The following is a 22448-nucleotide window of genomic DNA, read 5'->3' as shown; positions in this document are numbered from 1 at the left end:
CACATTCCTGCTGAGAGGGTGGTCTGGCTGCTGGAGATGGTTTGTTCTCAGAAGCATTAGGAGGTCCATTCTTTCATTATCTTTCTCCTCACTCCTGGAGCCAGGGAACTTGACTGTGGTTGGGTGGCTGATGACTTCTAGGGGGTTGGAGGTAGGAATTGCAACACAAGCCAGCTAAGTCCAGTTGCATAAAAGGCTGCTACCTGCTGGGATGAAGCCAGTCTGGAGACTGTTCACTGGGATATGTTTGAATCTGAATTTTATCTAAGTGAGCTGGTGAGAGCCTCCCTTGTCTTTGTGCTGTAAATTAACAGCTTTGCATACTTTAAGAGCAATGAGCCTAAACAGAAAAGAATTTTCTCACTGTGGTTTGTGCTGGAGCCAATAGGATCTGGAGCACATATCATGTGCAGAGGGACTTACTGAATTTTAGTGCATGTCTCATGGTGTTACATTTAGTGTGTTAACCTGAGCCCCTCTGTGGTCCCAGGACTAGCCCTAAGCCAATGCATCCACCAGGCTAGATCTAGCCTTCCTTTCCTTCCCTAATGGCTCACATTTAGCAACAGACATAACACATTTTCTGTTGCTGTCGTCCTTGTTCTCTTTCATAGGTCACTAAAATGAACGGATAACTTTCCCATCTTCTCTTTTAACCTTTCACTTTCTGGGCTAGAGCTGGAACCCAGGGCCTCATATAGGTCAGTGAAACATTTTGAAACTGGCCTATGCCCCACCTCTTTTCTTTTCTTTTCTTTTCTTTTCTTTTCTTTTCTTTTCTTTTCTTTTCTTTTCTTTTGAAACAAAGTGTGCTGAGTTGTCCCTGTTGGCTGTGAGCTTCATTGCTAGCCAAGGCTAGCTTGGAGCTTAGAATTCTCTTGCCTCCACCTCCCAAGTAACAAGAATTACTGGCCTGTGCCACCAGATCCTGATCTATTTTGTATAATTAACTTAGTAAAGTTTACCTCACCTATAAAAGGACTGAGGTCATTCAGTGAATAAAGTGAATAATATCTTTTCATAAAACATGTCTTAATGTGAAACAACCTCTCTTCCCTCCTTTCTTCCTTCCTTCCTCCCTCCCTCCTTCCTTCCCTTCCTCCCTTTCCTATGTTTTACTGGTCAACATTATAAAGAGGAACATTCAAAGTAAGAACACATGAATAACCCATCCTCAGAAGGACTGTCTGGGAATTCCTGACAGCTCATGGTTCCATGACTGGTGGTCTCCAAGCTGGACCACAGAACCACACTCTTTACAATGCTCCAGACGATGGGTGGGTGTGAATAGGAGACTTCTGACTCATTCAGGGGCGAGCAAGAAATGTGGGCTGATGGAGAGCAGGTGGGAGGGGTGTCTTTTTGGTTATTCAGTGCCTATATGTAACAGGTAACCGAATGGCAAGCCGAGCCCCAGGGTCTTGGGGGATTCGGTGCTTGTTCCATGTAGACAAGAAACAGCAAAGCAGGGCTGTTTGGGTAGAAAGTTCTAGGTGTTCTAGTTAGGAGTGGCTCTGGTTGTGCCAGGAAGATGTATTCCGGGGCCTGTAATGAACAGTGTATCATAGGACGTGGAGTGGATTCATCCACCGTCTCATACTTCCATCAAAGTTCAGACTTTAACATACATGTTTTAGTGTTTCATGAGAAAACTTGAAACTACCTAATTATTCATTGGTGGTGAGTTCTCCCCAAGGGGATGGGATGTGGCGACCACAGAAATAACTTATTTTGGTCAGACTCATAAGATTCCAAACTCTCTAAAATATGATTTCTTCTGAGGTAGAGTAGTTTGTTAGCATAGCCATTCACACTATGAGACCATAGTCTAGAAATAATGATACTAAATTTATATATCATGCCAGTCTATGAATGAAATAACTTCTTTTAAATTGTGTTTATTGGACAGGAGAAATGCTCAGTGATTAAGATTATTAGCTACTTTTCTTTAGGACCAGAGTTCTATTCCCAGCACCCACATTGCAGCTTACTGCTGTCTATAACTTCCGGTCCAGTGGATTCAATGCCCCCTTCTGACCTCTGCAGGAACCCTTGGTGTATAGACATACACACATGTAAACTATCCATATGCATAAAATATATTTTTTTTAATTAAAAAATGTTACCCTGGGCTGGAGAGATGGCACAGCCATTAAGGGCACTTGCTATGCTCTCAGATTACTTGAGTTCAGTTCTCCACCCATGTCAGGCAGTTTGCAGGGCCTATAACTCCAGCTCCAGGGCATCTGCTGCCCTCTTCTGGTCTCCATGAGCACCCGCACTTACGTGTACCTATTTAAACATAGACACAAGCATATAAATAAAATAATAAGATAAATCTGAACTAACGTTAAAAAAGTATTATTCCATAGATCCAATGATGACCTTTCTAAAAGAGTAAATCAGGCCTGTAAATGTGTGTGTGTGTATACACACACATATATACATGCATATACACATATACATATATGTATATATTAATGTAAAAATATGAGAAATAATATGTATATACTTAACTGAATTGTGTGTTCATACATACACATGTGTCTAATGTGTATTTGCATTTTTGAACATGCACACATGTATCAAGACCTCAGTCCAGACCTGCTTGGTGGTTTGAGGAGAGTCTGAAAGAGAGGCGCCTTGACTAGAAGGTCGGTTCTCATGTCACTCCACATGGACTTCAGGGGGACCTGAGTTTGTATGGTCTTCTCAAAGAATCATGGGGCAAATTTTTAGGTTGCAGGCAGGTGAGGAAAACATATGACCTCTGGCCACATACCTTAGGGTCCAATCTTTTTGAGGGTAAACCATCACAGGTATTGGCAACAACAAAACCAATGGGCACCGAGAATAAGCAAGACTTTGAAGACAGACAGCCTTATGTTTTAGTTCCTGTAAGAAATGAGCAATTCAAAAATATTTTCTTTTAATAGAGTTAAAAATAGTGGAACTGAAATAGAGCATCCTATGAACACTTACAGGAGTAGAAATGTGTATTTTACTCCCCAACCCCCCCTTTCTTCCCTCAAAAAAATGTGTTGTATTAGACAAATCAGACCATGGCAGCCAGGGTGGAATGCTAACCATGCCACTGGATGGCAAATTGGAGGGAAACTTGCCTTTCATCTTAATTATAGGCTGGACAGGGGAGCACTCTGTATTCTCCGGCCCATGAGCAGAGGAACTTTCCCAGGGTATTTTTCTTCTGCATTTCTGACTCTTATTGGATTGGAAGCTTATCCATGTGACCCAGCAGGGTCCACTTGCCATAATAAGTCTAAAACTATGACAGAAATGTTTTCTTTAGCACGGCTTGTGAGTGTCAAACACCAGTGTGGTGGCTCCCGCTCCCCTCACGATTCTGCTTTACCTTTTCCCAGAGAATGTCACTCTGTTACAGGCCCACTCTCTCCCAGGCTGTTCTTCCGATAGTCTGTAAGCTGGGGTATGCTCATATGTGGAATGGTTGTATCATCCTACGTCCTTGTAAAACATATAGATTTCAACTGGTATGTAAAAATATAGATTTTTAACCAGGAATATTATCCTATATAGAATAATTACAGCAATTCATTGCATATCCTTGTAAAACATGGATCTTCTCCCTGCCTGAGTGTGTTCCCAGTGACTCAGCTCCAGGCTGCTGGCTTGGGAGCCTTTCCTACGGTGGGAATGTGTTGGCCCTGAGTCATCTGTTCTCTGATCAAGTGTTCTCAGAAGCAGTGAGTTGCATCTGGACCTAGGGATGGTCAGTGGCTCTCAGAGTCCAACTGTGTGCTTTACGAAAGATAATGAAGTGACCAAAAGCATGTCTTTTTGGAAGAAAAATTGGGCTAAGATAATTTGAAGCTATGGTGATCTTTGGTAGACTTTATTTCCCAAGATTATTTCCCCAGCAAGTTGGTTATAGGAGGTTGTTGCAAAGAGGACGTGCAAGAAAGTATTTGCTGTATGTGGCAGTGTGGGGTTTATTTTTAATGAGAAAGCCTGGAGCCACAGGCTCCTACACAATCTGCTTAAACAAGTAGCTTAAATGGTGTTCTACTTTCTTTTCTGTTGCTGTGATAAAGCAGCCTGAGAACAAGCAGCTTAGGAGGACAAAGTTTTGTTTTGACTTACAGTTCCAGGTTACAGTCCAGCACAGGGAGGATGCCACGGCACCAGAGACTTGAAACAGCCAGTCGTACCACACTGACAGTCAAGAGCAGAGGGAGGTGAGTACACATGTGCCATTGGCTTGCTTGTTCTCAGCTGAAGTTCTCTACCCTGATACAGTTCAGAAGGCCCCTGCTAGGGAGTGGTGCTACCACAGTGCGATGAGTCTTTTTGCCTTGATAAAGTAAAGACAAACTCTCAGAGATATGTTCTAGGCCAAACTGATGTAGACAATCCCTCACTGAGACTTCCTTTCCAGGTGATCCTAGGTTGTGTCAAGTTCACAATTAAAGCTGAGCACCCCAGGTGGATTACATAATTCTGCATAGAGTGATGCATTCATTAAGGGATGACCCGAATCCAGAGAAAAATAACAACTGCACATTCTTCCTCATATGTGGATCCTAGGTCATGACATGTTCATGAACACAGGTAAACAGCTGTACGATGGGTATAACATTTTTAGAGGAGATCAAGAATTTCAGGTGCAGAGGAAGTTGAGGAAATGTAGGCAAAAGGGGCCAAGAGTCATGGAAGAGGATATAAAGCTATTTGTTTTTCTGACTCAAACTCTGTCCAAGTTGTTTTTGTTTATCTTATTTGTTTATTTATTGCTTTTTTTTTTTTTGAGACAGGGTTTCTCTGCAGCTTTAGAGCCTGTCCTGGAACTAGCTCTTGTAGACCAGGCTGCCCTCACCTGCCTCTGCCTCCTGAGTGCTGGTATTAAAGACATGCACCACCACTGCTTGGCTATTTTATTTTGGTGTGTGTGGGGGCGGTGGTGGGGGTAATGGCTAAGTGCTTAAAAATGCAACTGATCATGAAAGCATCAAGCCCTATGTGGAACACCATGGCTTCAGAATGGCTATTCTAACTATGAAGAAGGTCACGAAGATGCATAAAGTCTGGGACTGGGCAAGCGTTTGTTTGAATGACTATCTTAATCTAACGGTGTGACGTTTTCATTTATGAGTTCATTACAATAAAGTGATCTTATTAAAACAGATGACCAGATCCCAGCATGGATGTGGGTAGAGGGTAAGGAAAATATTCCACCCCTACCTGAGGAGCTCCTGGCAATTGTTAGCTGCCGGAAAAGGAAGAGTCAGCTTTCTCTAAGAGTGTATGTAGGCCCTGACAAGTTAACCATGCTCCAATGGAAGGCCACTCACACAAGACTCTCTTAGTAATATATATTTGCCTTGATGGGAAAGAAAAAGTCCCAAAATTAGTTGGGAAAGGAAGCGAATGTAGATCTGGGAAGAGCTTGGAGGAGATCTGGTGAATATGATTAAAATACATTGTACAAAATTATTAAAAGAGGGAGAGAGAGAGAATACTTTGTTTTGATAAGAACAGTGTCCCAGTATTTTGATTCCTAAACATTTTCAGCCGTGTGTTTGGACCAGTAGTTCTCAACAAGGGTCATTTCTGGTCCACCAGAATACATTTGGCAATGTCCAGAGATGGGTCTGATTGGGATAGCTTCAAAATGGTGGATATGCTTAGCATCTAGAACATAGGGACCATCAATACTACTAAATATTTTATTATGCAATGATAGTCTGCTACAACAGAGACTTACCTGGATTAAGATGTCAATGGTGTAGAGACTGAGAGGCCCTGATCTAGACTGCCAACTCCATTGTCTGTTGTTTTGTCTTGAATCCTGCCAGAGATATTGAAAGAAAGATGCCTACCTATGAAAATTTCTCCATTCTTTATTCATTCTAGGTGAGGTTTGAATGCTGCACTAACTTGAACCCGGTGTTGTTGATACTTGACTTAGAGTCTTGGGTTTCTTAAGTCAGTGATCTTCCAAAGAGGCTGTTGGGTAGGTAATGAGAAAGGAGCATGAAAGGATCAGTTAAATCTTTCTGATGGTAAATGCATGCATTTGCCCAGAAATAAAGTATAAATTCGAAGCTCGGGAGGCTTAGTGCCATTCCAAAGGCTTAGAGAGAATTTTCCACATGAAATTCATCCCAAAAGCAAGCTGATAGTTTCCCTGATTTAAGGGAGTTTTTCTATCTGTGGTGATATGTGCACTGCCTTGCCTGCTGAATAGCGTCTCCTTCCCCAAAGCCGGAGGATGACAGACACTAGGGCCGAGAAAGCAGGGGTCAAGCTTGCAGAAACAATCCTCATTTAAAGAAAGATAAAGGATTTGTTTTTGTTTTGGGATCTAATGCTTAAAACTTCTCTTTTAATTTTTGCAAAGGTATTATTCTTCTAGTTTTGTCAAAAATTTAGCCCTCCTACTTTTAAAGGTTCAAACCTTGACTTTTTTTTCTTCTTTTTGTTTTGATTTTGACTTTTGGTATTTATCTCTGTCAAATCAAAAGTCCGTCTTCAATTTAGGGATCCAAATGTACACATAGACACATACATTAACCAGTGTCTCTTCTAGTCTATTTCCATGTCTGTGTATTAATTGTTTTTAACTTAATTCTATTTCTTACTCACTCCCCATGAGCAATTTGTTCATGGTGACGTTTCCTCTCATGTTCCCAGGAACAATAATAACTTACTCATTGTAGCCAACTAAGTGCTTGGGGAGGGGGTTCTCTCTTGGTCTTAGTCTCATTACTATAAAAACAGAAGCACAAGAACTATTTTACAGAGCAGAAAAGAAGAATTGTAGGGCAGGCAAGCTGCAGATATCAGCATGGAGGTCACCACATGGCAGAGACATGACATGAAGGTCACTTACACAGAGTGGACACAGCATGGAGGTCACCACATGGCTGACACAGGGCACGGAAGGGAAGCTTTAGAGAAAGATGGAAGAAGCTCAGAGTTTGCAAGAGAGCACACTGTGACTCTGGCCAGCATCAGAGAGAAAAGATAGACAAGAAGAAATAGGAAAAGTCACACCACTTCGTAATAGAAAATCTCTGTCTACCAGTGGCTTGTCTAAAAGGAATTCCCCATGGATGTAGGAAAATATGCTAAAACACGAAGGAAGCATTTTCAACTGTAAAATCACCATGGCTTTATGGTACCCAAAGTCTAGGAGAAGAAATGAATGTCCTTTTCTGAAGGGGTCTGCACCCAAGGGGCGGATGGGCAAGTCTAATCCAGTGTCTCTGTTGGTGTCGATATAGTGTGCCGTGATACTGGCTTTGATAGGGGCTTTGGGGAGGTCTGAATTGTGCTGGTTAAAACGTAGATGCCTGGCCGGAGAACTGGCTCAGCAGTTAAGAGTGCTTCCTGCTCTCTAAAAGGACCTCAGTTCAGATCTCAGAGTTCACGACCACCAACCTCAGCTCCAGTGGATCCCTCACCTTCTTCCAGTGACTGTGGGCACTTGCACACATATGTGTATATTTACACACGGACACAAATACACATAATTAAAAAATCTTTAAAGTATTGTTTCATATCATGATGAGAAGGTGGAGGTGTGAGAAGTTCTGGGATTATGATACCTTGTATTACTTCTTCCTTCTCTTTCTCCTCCCTTTTATGCTTGGGTCTCTCATATGCATTTGTAGACTGTCAGTGTGCAGAAAAGCTAACCATTTCTCGTCCACTTGAAAAACACTGAGGGTGTGGCCTGTTGCCTCCCACAAGATAGGCGCTCAATAAGATCTTGTTCAGGTAGCCATAAAGTGACAAATCGTGGAATTTCTTCTCCAAATATCCCGTTTAGTTTCTGAAATAGTTAACATATTTCTAGATCTTAAAAAAAAATGAACAAATATATGTGGGCTAGACATATTAAACATTCCCCAGAATATCCTGGCTCTGGTTACCCAAAGTCATCGCTGGGTCAGGCATTCACCAGAGGTCAGAACTTGCAGAGTGCCGCTTTGAAGCCGCTGCATGTGGCTGGAATTTTGAGTTACTAATAATTCAGGAACACTTGATCTCTTTCCTTATTCCTGCCCAGATGAGTCATTTTCTTGGTCGTTTACCTTGAGCTCCTCCTGTTCTTCCACAGCAGACTAGCTGGCATGGAAATTTGTTCACATCTGTATTTCATTTAGAAATATATGCCTAAATGCATTTTTCTTCCTTATTATCCTTTTTTTCCCTCAGTTTTTTGTTTCTCTGGACCTGCTGGACAACCCCCAACCCCAACCCAGGGAAATTTCTTCCAAAGGAAGTCAGTTCTGTATCTATGCTGCAGCCGGGGCCCCAGATTGGACTGAATTCACTGTATAAAAACAAAACAACAAAGAGACAAGCTGCACTGCTTTCCTAATAGACACCCAGTGGCCCCACTTCTCAGACCTTCATTTGTTTTCTAAATCCCCAAGGAAAGATCTGAGTCAGCAGAACCGATCCCGGGGGCGTCTTCAGCAGCAGGGCTGCTGGTCTTGGCTCTGGGGTCAGCCTAGTTATTCAGCAGACACTGTCCCTGCCAAGGCCAGATCAGCACCAGGCATCGCCACAGGGCTGCCTACCAACCGGTGCCTAGAAGAGCCTTGTATCCAGTCTTGGCACCTCCTGTCCCCTAATTTGATTGAGTTGTTTGTTCATGCCGTACCTTCAGAGTACAAGAGCTGACTCCCTGCTCCTTCCCTCTTCTATGTTGCCTCCCCTCTCTCCTTTCCTCCTCTCTGCTTCCTCCCTTCCTTTCCCTTCCTTTCCATTCCATTCCCTTCCCTTCCCTTCTTTTTCCCTCCCTTCTCTTCCCTTTCATTTCCCCTTCCTTTCTTCCTTCTTTTTCCTTCCTTCCTTCCTTCCTTCCTTCCTTCCTTCCTTCCTTCCTTTCTTCTTCTTCTTTTTTTTTTTTTTTTTTTTGGTTAGCCTTACTCTCTTTTATGGTTGTAAGTAAACTGCACTTAGCAAAAGCCACAGTGCAGTGCCTGCCATCACCACCAGATAGATCCGGAGAAGCGACTCCTACTTATTTTAAACCATTTCTGACCTAAGAATTCTATCACTGCTTTTCTTTCTTTTCGAACACCTTGGCACTGGCCAAATAATTGCTTATACATGCTTGACTCAGAACTTTATCTACCTGATTCTGCGTGTTTGCAGAAAGGACAACTGGTTAATAAATGCAGAGCCATTGTAAAGGACTGGATACTGTGTCTCTCTTCAACTGACCCCAGAGTCATGGTAGTTGGAGGGAGGACTTAGGTGATGACCAGGTGACACAAGATGAGTCCTCATCCGTAGAAGAGAATTCTGGAATCACCCTGAGAGGACAGAGGAGAAGATGGCTCCCAGTGAACTGGGAGGCCCAGCCCTCCTCAGGCAGTAATGTACTGGCAGTAATGTACCGGCACCCTGATCTTGAACTGCTGAACCTGTGCAACTGGCGGGGGGGGGAGGGGGGGATTTTTCCGGTTTGCAACCATTTGTTTCCTGCTGTCTTATTAGAGAACCTCAAAGGGACTAGGGAAGTCAAAAGACATTTGACTATGGAGTCAAAAGTCATTTGTAAACATAGACAAAGATGACGTCATACAAATGGGAATATTCAGCATGGTCGGCTAGAAACAGGGATACTGCATGAAACTACTTTCAATGGGAAAGCACTAGTTTCTTTTTTATATGCTATTTTTGTTTAATCTTTGAGAATTTCATACATATATACAATGTATCTTAATCAAATCCACCCATACCCCCCTTCAACTCTCCCCAGAACCCTCTAATCACCCCCTACACTTTATACCCTCTTTTATTTGTTTATTTACTGACTTCAGCTAGTGAGGGTCCCTGCATATGGAGATAGGGGTCACCCACTGGGGTGGGCAACTTACCCATGGCCACACTTTCAGAGAAAAGAGAGCCTTCTTGCCCCACCAGTCATCAACTGCTCCTCCACTAGAGGTGGGGCCTTGAAAGCCCCTCCTCTTCCCACTCTCTACTTTGGCTGTCTATAGTTTGTGCACTAACTATAGATGTTGTAGGTTCACGTGCACACCAGCCATGGCGCGTCCTCAGGACAGCCTTCCAGAGCGCCCTCCCCTTCCTTTGATCTTTCTTTATACTTTCTGTTCTGAGATGGGAACGTCTTAGAATGCTCAACCCTTAGAGCACTCGGTCTCCTGCTCTCAGCATTTTGAACAGTACTAATGTCCTCCAGTGATGCCTAGGATATCCTTAGACAGATCAGATTTTGATCACGAATGGTATCAGGCATGACTTCCTTCCTGGGGAACAGACCTCAGGGTAAGACAAGAAAGTGATTGTTAGCCGGGCGCACGCCTTTAATCCCAGCACTCAGGAGGCAGAGGCAGGCGGATCTCTGTGAGTTCGAGACCAGCCTGGTCTACAAGAGCTAGTTCCAGGACAGGCTCCAAAAACCACAGAGAAACCCTGTCTCGAAAAACCAAAAGAAAAAAAAAAAGTGATTGTTCACTCCCATAAACAGTCCTGCCAGTATTGCACCAGCAGGCAGATCTCGCCAGTGGGTAGGGATTGCAGCATGCAGCATTCAGCCTGGATAAAGACCCTGATGTCTGTTCTCCACCAGCAAGCCTGTGTCGTGACTTCCAGCGCTTACAAAAGTTGGCCTGCAGGAGAGTTTAGTGTCAGTTCAATGTGGAGTTCTCTGTCTTCTTGTAGTCAAAGTGTGTGATGTTTCCTGTGACAGGATCTTGTCATCTAGTTTTGATGGGCAACCAAGAGCAGCGACAATGGTTTGGTCTGGGTGCCTCTGGGGCCCCCTGATCTATAACTGATATGGAGATGTAAATGGCCTCCACCAGCACACACATTGAATGCTCGCTTCCCAGTACAAAAGCCAAGGAGGGTGGCAACACTGGGTATGCTGACCTGAACTTACAATCTCAGCACTGAGATGGAGAGGACAGGCAGACCCCTGGGGCTCACTGGATGTTCTAGACCAGGGAAAAACCCTGTCTCGAATAAAACCAACAAACAAATAAAAGTGAACAGAGGGTGAAAGGTTATCTTGTGACCCCCACATGCACTCAAACATAGAATCATGGGTAAATACACATACACGCAGCCACAAAAGTTGCCAGGTTATGTATGCTTTTTCTTTTCCTTTTTTTTTTCTGATTTATCACCATCCCTTCACTTACAGTCAGAACATGAACATCTCACAGTCTGAGGAGCTCCCTGATATCTCATGTGCACGTGAGCAGCCTGGAGCTGAGGATATGCGATCTATGCCCAAAGTAATAGTTTATGAAATCTGAAAACCTTTAAACATAGTCAGATAGCTACAAAATTATTTCCACCTCAATATCTGAACAATAAAACAGAGTAGACATCTCTCTTAAAGGAGACATCTTATTATTTGAAGATCTGAACCCCAGTACCTCAGAACAAATTTGACTTCTGAGGGAAGGTAGTTGTTTAGGGACAACATCTTAAAACTATCTGCATTTGTGGAAAACAAGCAATTCTTTCTCTTGGAGGGCCTTTGGGAAAATGTGTCTCCAATCAGCCCCATGGGGCCAGCATTTCAGAGGCAACATAGGAACCCTGTGTCCTTCTCCTAAGAGTTCATCGAGGCCAACAGTTACCATGCTCCTAAAAGTAGCTGATCTCATACCCTGTGGGCACCGAGTTCCTCATTCCTCAAATGGTAGATGTTTCCAGAAGCTCTGGGGCAGAGGCTGACTCACCTCTCTGCCTTCACACCCCTGGGAGAGGCCCTTAGACCTAGGCAGTCAGTGAGAATTGGGACGGCCTCTCTTGCTACCGGACAGACCCAAGAATGCAAATGCAGCAGGGAATGAACGTAGCTCTTAAGCCTCTTGTGGTTGACCTGAGTAGCATTCTTTCCATTGCTACAGACATGGAGTAGCCAAAGTCTTCAGCAATTAAAAACTCCAGATTATGCTTGCAGTAGGTGTTGAAAACATTTGACTTTGTGGGTAGAACCTTTTCAGGTCTAGTACTTTTGTTCTAAAGCTGATGTTGCAAGAACTAAAGAGCTATTGGTCATTTGGATTTGATTAGGACAAAGATAACCAAGCTACCAAAGTGTGATCTCCAGAGAAGAGTGTGTTTACCAAAGAAACCAGAAATTGACAGTCTTTTCTGTTTGTATAATATGGACTAAATGCAATTCATATTTCACAGAGTTGGAAACCTCTTCATTTCAGGTTTTTTTTTTTAATCTCTAAAATGGATATGATGATAGTATTGCACATATAACCTGTCTCATCCTGTTTTCCTTCAGAATTCAGCAGCACAGCCAGGGCAATGGGCTGACACTGGATTTGTTTTTCCCAGAAACCATTTCTTTCTTTGTGTTTAATTTTGTTTAATTTTTACATGTGCACCCACATCTGTCACCGTCTCCCAGAAGCCCCTTTGCCTCAGTCCCTTTCACTAAAGTCTCAGCAGTATCTCTTGCCTTGTTCCCCCTGTGCTCTGACACAGTCCTCTCCCTTGGTCTAATCTACTGGCTACATACATGTTTTAATAGTGCATATATAAGAGACTATCACACACATTTTAAGTGTTTATTAAATACTCGTTGATTGAACCACTCACATAAATAAAACAAACCAAGCAAGAATTTTCGTTTACCGTTTATTGATACGAAGAGAGAGAAGTGGGCCACTGCCTATGTGTAGAAGTCAGAGGACAACACGCGGGAGGTGGCTTTTTCCTACCATGCCGGTCCCACAGATAGAATGCAGGGCACAGTCTCAGCTGCAGCAGTTTTTCCCATCCACCTCTCTTGCTAGCTCACTGTTTTCATTTTAAGTACCTGCTTCCTTGTAGAGCCCTTCTAGGAACGGCCAGTCCCCAAAGAACACACAGGAGAAAGATCCGTTCTTCTGCTGTTTCTCTTCTCAATAACTAGCTAAAGTGCTGTGGGGGATAGCTCCGTCATTAAAGTGTTTGCTTTAGAATCACAGGCTCTGACTTTAATCCTAAAGAACCATCACAGGTTTGTAATCCTAGGTCTAGGGACTCGGAGATTTGGGGGATGGGAGGAGGGGAATTCCTAGGACTGGGCCAGTCATCTGTTGAGGTCCAGAAAATGTGAGCCTATTTCCACATTGACCAAAGGTCAGAGAGTTGGAACTATCTATTCCTTCAAGGTTATTGTGCTTCTGCCTCAAACAAAGGTCCCACCTAGGTGTAGAGCAGAGAGTTCAGCTCTCTCAAGGTTATTGTCAACAGGTGTGACTAATAGTTAGCCCTTGTACTCCGAGAGAAGTAGATCCATTCCTACCTCAAATGAAAGTCTAAGGATCCAACTAAGTTCCAGTTCCCTTAAGGAGATAATTTGGAATTCCACCTAGGGAGTGGTTTGCCTACAGAATGTTTTGGTCTAGGGTGTGAGTGTGACTTGTTTTGTTCTAGCAACAGAATGTGGAACTATGAATGTAGCCCATGACTTTCAATTGGTATGTTCATTTCCTTGTATCATTTTAATGTGGTGTTTGTCTTACTCCTACCTTTTGGGGTCAGGGGTATTTTAAGCAGTTGGAAATTAAACACGGGTGAATTTCAGGACTGACTGGAACTCCCTCCTGATATTATCCTATATGTTTCTTTATTTTATTATTTTCATTCACATCTTCATATTCTTTACTATATTTCTAAATCCCCACACCTCTACCCTGACAAGAGATATTGTTGGAGGAGAGGAGGGCCCGCCTTTTCATCCCAGCCATCCGGAACTGAAATAATCACACAGAAAATGTATTCATTAAATCACTGCTTGGCCCATTAGCTCTGGCTTCTTATTGGCTAACTCTTACATCTTAGTTTAACCCATTTTTATTAATCTGCGTATTGCCACAATGCTGTGGCTTACTGGGTAAAATTCCCAGCGTCTGTCTCTAGCTGTTCCATGGCTTCTCCCCAACTTTGTCCTTCTTCTTCCCAACATTCATTTCCAACTAAGTTCTGCTCTATCAACAAGCCAAGGCAGTTTCTTTATTCATTAACCAAGAAAAGCAACACACAGACAAAAGGACCTCCCACACCAAGGTATTTTGTCAATTCTGGTCCCCAACAGTCATCCCAAGCTAATTAGTCATCCCCAGGCTAGTGAGAGACCCTGCCTCAAAACAAACAAATAAAACCCAAAGCAAAACAAAATAAAAAAGAAAACAAAAACAACAAAATCCCCAAACCAACGGTGCATAGTTCCTGAGGACTGAGGCACAAGGCACAAGGCTGTCTTCTAGTTTTCACACGCTCCTGCACACACCTTAACACCTACATATGTGCATTCCTCACCCTATGACAAGGTAGAGCCCACATGGAAGCCTTCTGACAAGAGCCTTACTTATGTACTGAATTCACTGCTTGTGTGTAAACGACAGATACTGCTGTATGATGCTTTCCAAAGCAGCCACACGCTACGCTCATCACCAGAAGAAAATGCATTGATAAAGTGTTGCATGACAAGCCTCTCCCCCTTTTATGACAATGAAGAGTGGCTGAAGCTAGACTGGCCTGAAGGAGGCAGGCTACAGGGATTGGCAACATGACTCAGATAAACATTTCCCATGCCCAGGAAGTAGGTGGACAACACAAGCTAGTTTGTCTGGATTAGTCCACCATTCTGTGATTTCTTTAGGTGTAATTATTTGTGCCCTTCCCCTACTCCCAGAGAAGTTCCTAGTCAGAAAGTAATAGTGACAGTTTTGTGGGGGGTTCTGTACATGCATCTTTATTCCCATGAGCACCCTAGTGATTCCTCTTTTCTTCAGATATCATGGAAGAGCAACTTCCTCTCTGATAACCACATTGATTTGCTCCAGTAGCTGTTATTTTACATTTAACTGGTCAAATATCTCTTCTCCAGTTCTTTCTTTTATCCCATCATTTAAAATAAACTGCAGAAATTATTTAATTAATTATGCATGGAAAGTGAATGCTGATTTGGTTGATTTCACATCAGAGAGTTATTTGATCTTGCCCCCCCCCCCTTTTTTTTCCAAACACCTCAGGCTGGAGTGGGCACAGACGACTCTTGTTCAGAGGTCATTTCCTCTTATTTGAACTTGCCCAGTGACAGATGGCTGTAAATTCAGAGGATGGGCTCAAACAGCTGAACTGTATAACAGTTCTTTCTAGACAGCTGTTGCTGTCTAAATTATAAGTTGGGTCGTCTTAGTTTAAAGAAGCAGTTAACTATAGTTGCCTTTGAACATGGCCTGGGGACAGATGTGGAGAATGAGTGGCCCACAGAAAGTTTATCAGCTTTCTCAAGCCCATATACTGATCCTTCTGGGAAACCCAAAATTTCAAGACATAGGGCTTTTTTCAAAAAAAAAAAAATTGTTAGTTCATCATGTGATTGGTAGGATTTTTTCTTACAATGGGAGTAACACTGCTGGTGACAGAGGTACTCCTTTAAATTCTGGAGACTCTCAGAAAGGGTTGGGAATAGAGCTGAAACACTCTAAGAAAGCAAACTGTGCCCCTCATCATTTCCTTATCCTGTCTAAACAGGATCCCAAAACCCATGGGTACCTTTCCTCATTCCTTGTGGACATGCCATATTTCCAGAATTGTGCTTTCTATTCTATTTTGTTATTGTTTGAAAGTTCATATGTACGAGCATATATGTATACAATATATGCTGGTCATATGTACGAGCATATGCGTATACAATATATGCTGGTCATATGTACAAGCATATACGTATACAATACATGCTGGTCATATTCATTTCCAAAGTTTCCTACCTCCTCCCTTGGGCTCTTCCTGAGCCACTCCCTGGCACATTTCCCATCCTCATCTCACTCCATCCAATCAGTGCTGCCCACAAACAGGTGTTTAGGCTCATCCAGCAGGGCATGGTCACCCTGCCAATATTCCCCCCAAAGAAAAGAGACTTTTTCCTAACAGTCATCAACTGCCATTAGCTCCACACTAGGGATGGGGCATTGGGAGATTTCTCCCCCGATACCACACTTTTGAATTCTTGATTTGGGGAAGCTCTTGGACAGTCACCACAGCAGCTGTGCCTTCATGAGTGCAACAGCCACACCATGTCCAGAGGACAATCATTCACAGAACTTCTCCCTTCAGATTCATTTTGCCCCCTCCTCTGCCAGGTGCCCTCTGCCTCCTGGGAATGATGGTGGTGTTTTAGAAGTCCCATCCAAAGTTCAGCCCTCACTTTACAATCTTCAATTTAGCTACTAGGATTGATTTTTTTTTTCATTTGGCTTTGTATTTGAATACATGGTTGTGTGCCACTATTTATGAGTACTGGTTATTTTCTGGAAGATCAGTAAGCTCTCTTAAATGATAAGATATCTCTTCAGCCCTGTCTTAGTTAGGGTTTTTATTGCTGTGAAGAGATATCACGACCACCAAAACTCTTATAAAGAAAAACATTTAATTGGGGCTCATTTATAGTTTCAGAGGTTTTAGTCCATTAACATTATGGAAGGAGCCGGGCGGTGGTGGCTCATGCCTTTAATCTCAGCACTCCTCAAACACTGGTTTTAAATTACTAGAAATTTGCCGAGCAGTGGTGGTGCACATCTTTAATCCCAGCACTCAGGAGGCAGAGGCAGGTGGATCTCTGTGAGTTTGAGGCCAGCCTGGTCTACAAGAGCTAGTTACAGGACAGGCTCCAAAGCTACAGAGAAACCCTGTCTTGAAAAACCAAAACCAACCAACCAACCAACCAACCAAACAACCAACCAACCAACCAAACAAACCATTATGGCAGGAAGCAAGGCAGCATGCAGGTAGACAGTAGACATGATACTGGAGAAGGAGCTGAGAGTTCTTACATCTTGACCCCAGGAAACAGGAAGTGATCTGTATCATTGGGTGTAGCTTGAACACAGGAAACCTTAAATGCCTACCCCCACAGTGAAATACTTCCTCCAACAAAGCCATCCCTACTCCAATAAAGTCACACCTCCTAATAGTGCCAATAATATTCAAACTACTATAAGCCTTTTATTTCCCTTAATTTTTAAGTAAAATAAATAAATAAATAAATAAATAAATAAATAAATAAGTAAATAAATTTTGTTCACTGTTCAGCATAGTCTGGCTCTGACTTTCTGTTGCTTGCATCCCAAAGCATGGCAATAGCTTTGAGTTCTGGCACCAGCATTTGGTAATAGTATTATTAATCCACACTGCCATGGGAGATTTGCTGAATGGAGATGTTTTGAGAGGAGCCTGGCTGGATCTCATTCCAGAGACGCAAGCTGACAACCTTTGTTTTGCACAAGCAAGATTTACATGCATTCGGGTTCTGCTTCTGGTGTTGCATTAAGGGCCTTGGAGGGTATCCTAGGTGTAGACTGTAAAAGACAGGGTTAGTGGTGAATGCCTGTCAGAGCGCCTATTCAGTGCCTACTCTGTTGGGTCCAGCCTTCATCTAGGGAAACACAGCAGGCAGAGCCCTGCCTACAGGGGACGCCATGTGACAATCTGCTTAGTGGTGCTGCTAGGGAACAAATCGCTTAGGTCAGTTAGCCTGTAACTAGTCATTAAACGTAGAGTAGCTGAGAGGAGAACAATGACACAGCAGGATGTCTGGGGAGACTTCCTGGGTAGAGATCTCGGCAGGTGTAAACTCCCTGAGGCAGGAACTCTGATGAAATACAAGGAGGTGCTGCGGCTGTAGGACCAGAGAAGGCACTGAGTACATGGGGAAATTTAAAATGAAGTGGCAGACATGAGAGTCAGTTTAAATTGTGATGATGGGTCACTCGAGAGGCCTTGTTTAGGGGAGTGTATGTGTGTGTGTGTGTGTTAGCATGCATTCCTGTTCATGGATACATATTTCTATGTGGGTTTATGTGGAGACCAGTGGTTTAAGTTGGATATTTTGAGCAATTGCTCTTGACCTTGTATTTTGAGAATGGTCTATCACCGAAACTGAAGTTTATCAATTTACCTAGCATGATTAGCCCATAAGCTCCAGGGATATGCTTGTCTCTGCACATAGACCCCAGTGCTAGGAACACAGGTATGCTTCCATGCTGGACTTTTTGTGAGCATGTCAGAGAACCTGAGCTTGGGTCTTCATGCTTTTATGGCAAGAATTTTACGAGCTGATCTCTCTCTCTCAGACCACACTAGAGAGCCAGAAGCACAAGAATGACATCATTCTATCTATACCTTCCGAGGAGATGGTTGTGGATTCATTGGGACATGTAAGGCTGGTGCTCAGTGAGGCAAGAAGTGTTCCAGTGTGGAATACATGTTTTTAAGTTCAAGCTGGCAGATTGCCTTACGGATTATGATATGAAATACACAAGAAAAAGAAGAGTTAAGGAAAACTAGAGTCAGAGAGTCCGCTGATCTAATCTGGAATCCTTGTAGCACAGAAAAGTCATTCTTTCTTTATCAAGTCACAGTTGGTAAGAATAAAAGCAGAAAGTGTGTGTGTGGGGTGGGGGGGCAGGTTAAGCAAACAATAAAAATGGGATCTGTCTTCTTCCGAGTCACTCCTGCTGAGCGCTCTTGGCTGATGCAGACACAGGTGCTGGTGTGAAGACACCCATGGAGCAGTTTAAACAGGAGGGATGCTCTATCAGGGCCTGCATCTATAAAGGCATTTGTCTCGAATTGCTTCAAAGCGCAGGACACTGTGGCTGTAGCTAGTGTGCGCGAGGCTGTGAGATGGGCAGAGCACACACAGACGCTTCTAAGATCTAGTATTGCCTAGAGTTGAGAAGCTGTGGGCGGACAGAGTTGGCTTCAGCACCAGATTATGGAATTACCCATGATCACATAGACCCAAAGAAAATAGGCCAGCAGGATGCTAGATTTACAAGTGACCTATCTGCAAAGCCAAAATAACCCAGGGGAAGGAAAGAGCCTGCTGCATTCTGTAGACTGTAAAATAATCCCAAGGATGCAGGAATCACACTCTTAGGAAGTTCAGACCTCAGAAATGACATTCTTACCCTGGTCCACTCCAGAGAAGACAGCACACAAGGGAAGTCCATTCATATGCAGAACTAACAAACTTCTGAGCAGTTGACCAAGTGATGACTTGGCCAGCAGAATATGATATGGGCCGTGTCCTGCTGACTTCTCTGTTTCTTGTTGGTTTCTTTTCCAACATAGGAGCTGTTTCATTTGTCCGGTTCTCTGCTGACTTTTGTTAATGGAACTGTCGGGGATCTATTATATATTATCCTGGCCTCATGTTCATCAGAAAAAAGAAATTGAAATATTAGCATGCTAGCTGTCCCTTTCAGGCCCTATTAAAATGTGTTAATGAGCCCAGGAGACAGAGTTGAGAGACAGCAGGAGTCCATCAAGGAAAGATGACAAGCCAGTAAACATTGTTGAGCTCGCCAATCAGTACAATAGTGTGTAAAGCACTTAAATCCCAGGGCTGTCTACCGAGAAGCTGGATAACGGATGATGTGTGTCCTCGGATAGTACGCAGGCGAGAAGAGGAGCCCTGGGGAGAGCAGGGAAGGTTTGAATCCGCTCCAGTCCTCACATAGTCTGAAGTCTGCCCTCACAGCTCTATTCTTTTGCCCTTCTGGGTTGTACGAGTCAGGATTCTCCAGAGGGCAAAAACCAGAGAGTACAAATTGCATTAGCTCACACCCGTGGTCAACAGCCATTGTGTGGCGACTCCCACAGGGCTCACGTGTCCTGCGTTCCAGATATTTACATTCCAGTTCATAGCAGCAGCAAATTTACAGTTATGAAACGGCGACGAAATAATTTCATGGCTGGGGGGGTCACAACAACATGAGGAACCGTATTGAAGGGTCCCAGCACTAGGAAGACTGAGACCTTGCTTGCATAGCAGAGGTCACATAGTCCCACAATGGCTGTCTGCATACGGCAGAGAATGACAACCCAGAAGCTGTTCAATATACAAGACTGGGTGTCTAAACAATCCCAATCCAGCTCAGTTGAGCTAGAGAATTCCTGCGGAGTCCCTGGTCTTCAGCTCACATGGAAAAGCCGAAGAAGCTGGGATCTGACATTTGCAGGGGACGGGGGCAGCGGCAGCAAGGACAGCCCTGACAGCAGTGGCTATGGCAGCAGCGGCAGGGTAGATGGACTCTACAGTTAGAAGAGGGGGGAAAGATCTCTCTGTCTCAGCTGCCACCACAAGGTTCTGCCTACTTTCTGGGAGGGTCTCCGCCTTTAGCTAATCCTCCCAGGAAACACTCTCACAGACCCACCCAGAAGCACGTCTCTTAGCTGATCCCAGATTTAGCTAAGGTAATAGCCAAGACCAACAATCACATGAGTGAGACTTCTATGGGCTCCAAGAAAGGCTTTTATGGAATTCCGTATCTTGGAAGCAATAGGGAAGCCACAAGGCAGGAACGGGGGTAGGTGGTTACAGGTCGTGCGTAGACGAGGTTGGCTAAATAGCACTTACACACAGGACAGTGGACACAGCAGGAAATAGAGAAAAAGCATGGGAGGGGAGACACCTTTCTAAGGCAGTCTACCAAAGGTCCGAGAAATGTTACCTTAAAATAGTTTTCAGGAAAGCAGGGGGAATTGTTGGTCGTGTAACATCCAGTAATTCTAGAATCAGGTCAAATCAGTAACTGTGAGATTTTGGATTGTCTGTTGGAGAGGCTTCACATTATTGGGGGGAAAGAATTGTTGATAACATGTGTCCAGAATAATGGTGTAAGTGGTTAATGCATAAGCATGGAATGCATTGTAGCCATGTAGCAGTAGCTCCTATCAGTGTGCATCTCTGCCGTTTCTGTGCAATTGACCCACCTTCTCCTTCCAGAAGTGAACCCCGCTGAGGGTAACTTGTTTCAGTGTTGTCTTAATACCTTTGGGTGCCATAGTGATTAGCTCAGGGTAATCCTAGCCCAAGACATAAAAGCCAAGGTTTTGGACACCTGCAATATATGAAATTGCAGCAACAATTTGGTTAGGCATGAAGGTTGGCCCTAGGGTAGAAGAAGTTTATGGAGAAGCCTAGGAGTAAACTGGACTGAAGTCGTGATTGCTGCCCTTAGTAAGCTGGGCCTGAGGGGGAGGCTACCATCCACATGGAGGGGTGGGTTGTCTCTGGCTCTCAATCTAGCTCATGCTGTGCAGTTCTCTCCAAATGAAAGCTCTGATGTCACTGCAGGTTGTGGTGGGTCAAAGCTCTAGGCTATATTGTCTTGGTCAGAAACTTATGAGCACCATATTTATGGAATCTCTGCAGTAGTTCAGGATGCTGAAAATGAATTGCAGACGATATTTGCCAATGGCCCAATTCAATCAGGGTGACTCATTATGCATTTCTGATTTATTTGCCAGGTGGCAGTATCAGAACATGCTCTTAACTAGCTGTGATAAAACTAAGTCAACAAAATTATAATATATAAAAAATACCTGTGCCAAAGAGGTGTAGCCATTGTAAGATTTAGAAATGACTGTTTTTAGTATTTACCTTGCAATGTTCTCATCTACAACCCCGGGTCTTGAACTTCCCTATCATCAGAGTGGTGGGTTAGGATTCCAAAGCACCAACAGGCTGATCCACTTACCTTTGTCTCAATTCTGTACTTTCCAAGCAATTTTCAGAAAGATAAGGTATAAGTTAACTTGTACTTTATGAAAGAAACATCTTCTGGCAACACACACACACACGCACACACACAGACATATATGTGGCAGAGCAGGTGGGCTGTACAAATTTGAGTCAATAGGTTGCTTAAAAAAAGAAGACATGGATCATGCAGAGCTGAGCAGCCAAGATGTGTGACTTCACCAAGGATCAGACTGCAGGATTCAAGAAGGCTTTCTAGCTGTTTGACCGATCAGGTGATGGCAAAATCCCATACAGCCAATGTGGGAACGTGATGCGGGCCTTGGGCCAGAACCCTACCAACGCCGTGGTGCTCAAGGTCCTGGGGAACTCCAAAAGGGATGAGATGAGTGTGAAGGTGCTGGACTTTGAGCACTTCCTGCCCATGCTGCAGACTGTGGCCAAGAATAAGGACCAGGGACCTTAGGAGGACTATGTTGAAGACCTTTGTGTGTTTGACAAGGAAGGGAACGGTACCATTATGGGTGCTGAAATCCGGCATGTCCTTGTCACACTGGGAGAGAAGATGACAGAGGAAGAAGTGGAGATGCTGGTGGCAGGTCACGAAGACAGCAATGGTGTATCAGCTATGAAGAGCTTGTCCAGATTGTGCTGCATGGCTGAGGACATTTCCAGATCCCAAGCCTGTGCCTTGTCCAGTGTGGGATCTCTCTGTGGCCCCTCCTAGGCTCCCCTGTCATAGCACCTTGCCATCTTGTCTCTTCTGGATGTCTGTCTTCACCAGATAAAAGTTTCTCTCTTTACTCTTAAAACAAAAAAAAAGAAGAAGACATGAAGTTGGGGAGACACCGGGAGGTGAACGTGAATTTGGAAAGAGTTGGGGGAGCAGTGTTGGATAAATATAAACAAAATA

The 22448-nt window shown here is 43.7% G+C and overlaps 1 pseudogene; it reads left to right on the top strand.

Annotated features, from left to right (window-relative positions):
* The first annotated feature begins 21743 nt into the window (after positions 1-21743).
* On the top strand, positions 21744-22198 carry LOC130874916 (myosin light polypeptide 6-like; annotated as a pseudogene).
* The last annotated feature ends 250 nt before the right edge of the window (positions 22199-22448 follow it).

This window comes from Chionomys nivalis, chromosome 5 (genome assembly GCF_950005125.1).
Source record: "Chionomys nivalis chromosome 5, mChiNiv1.1, whole genome shotgun sequence".
Taxonomy (NCBI): Eukaryota; Metazoa; Chordata; class Mammalia; order Rodentia; family Cricetidae; genus Chionomys; species Chionomys nivalis.
This window is presented reverse-complemented; position numbering and strand designations above follow the sequence as displayed.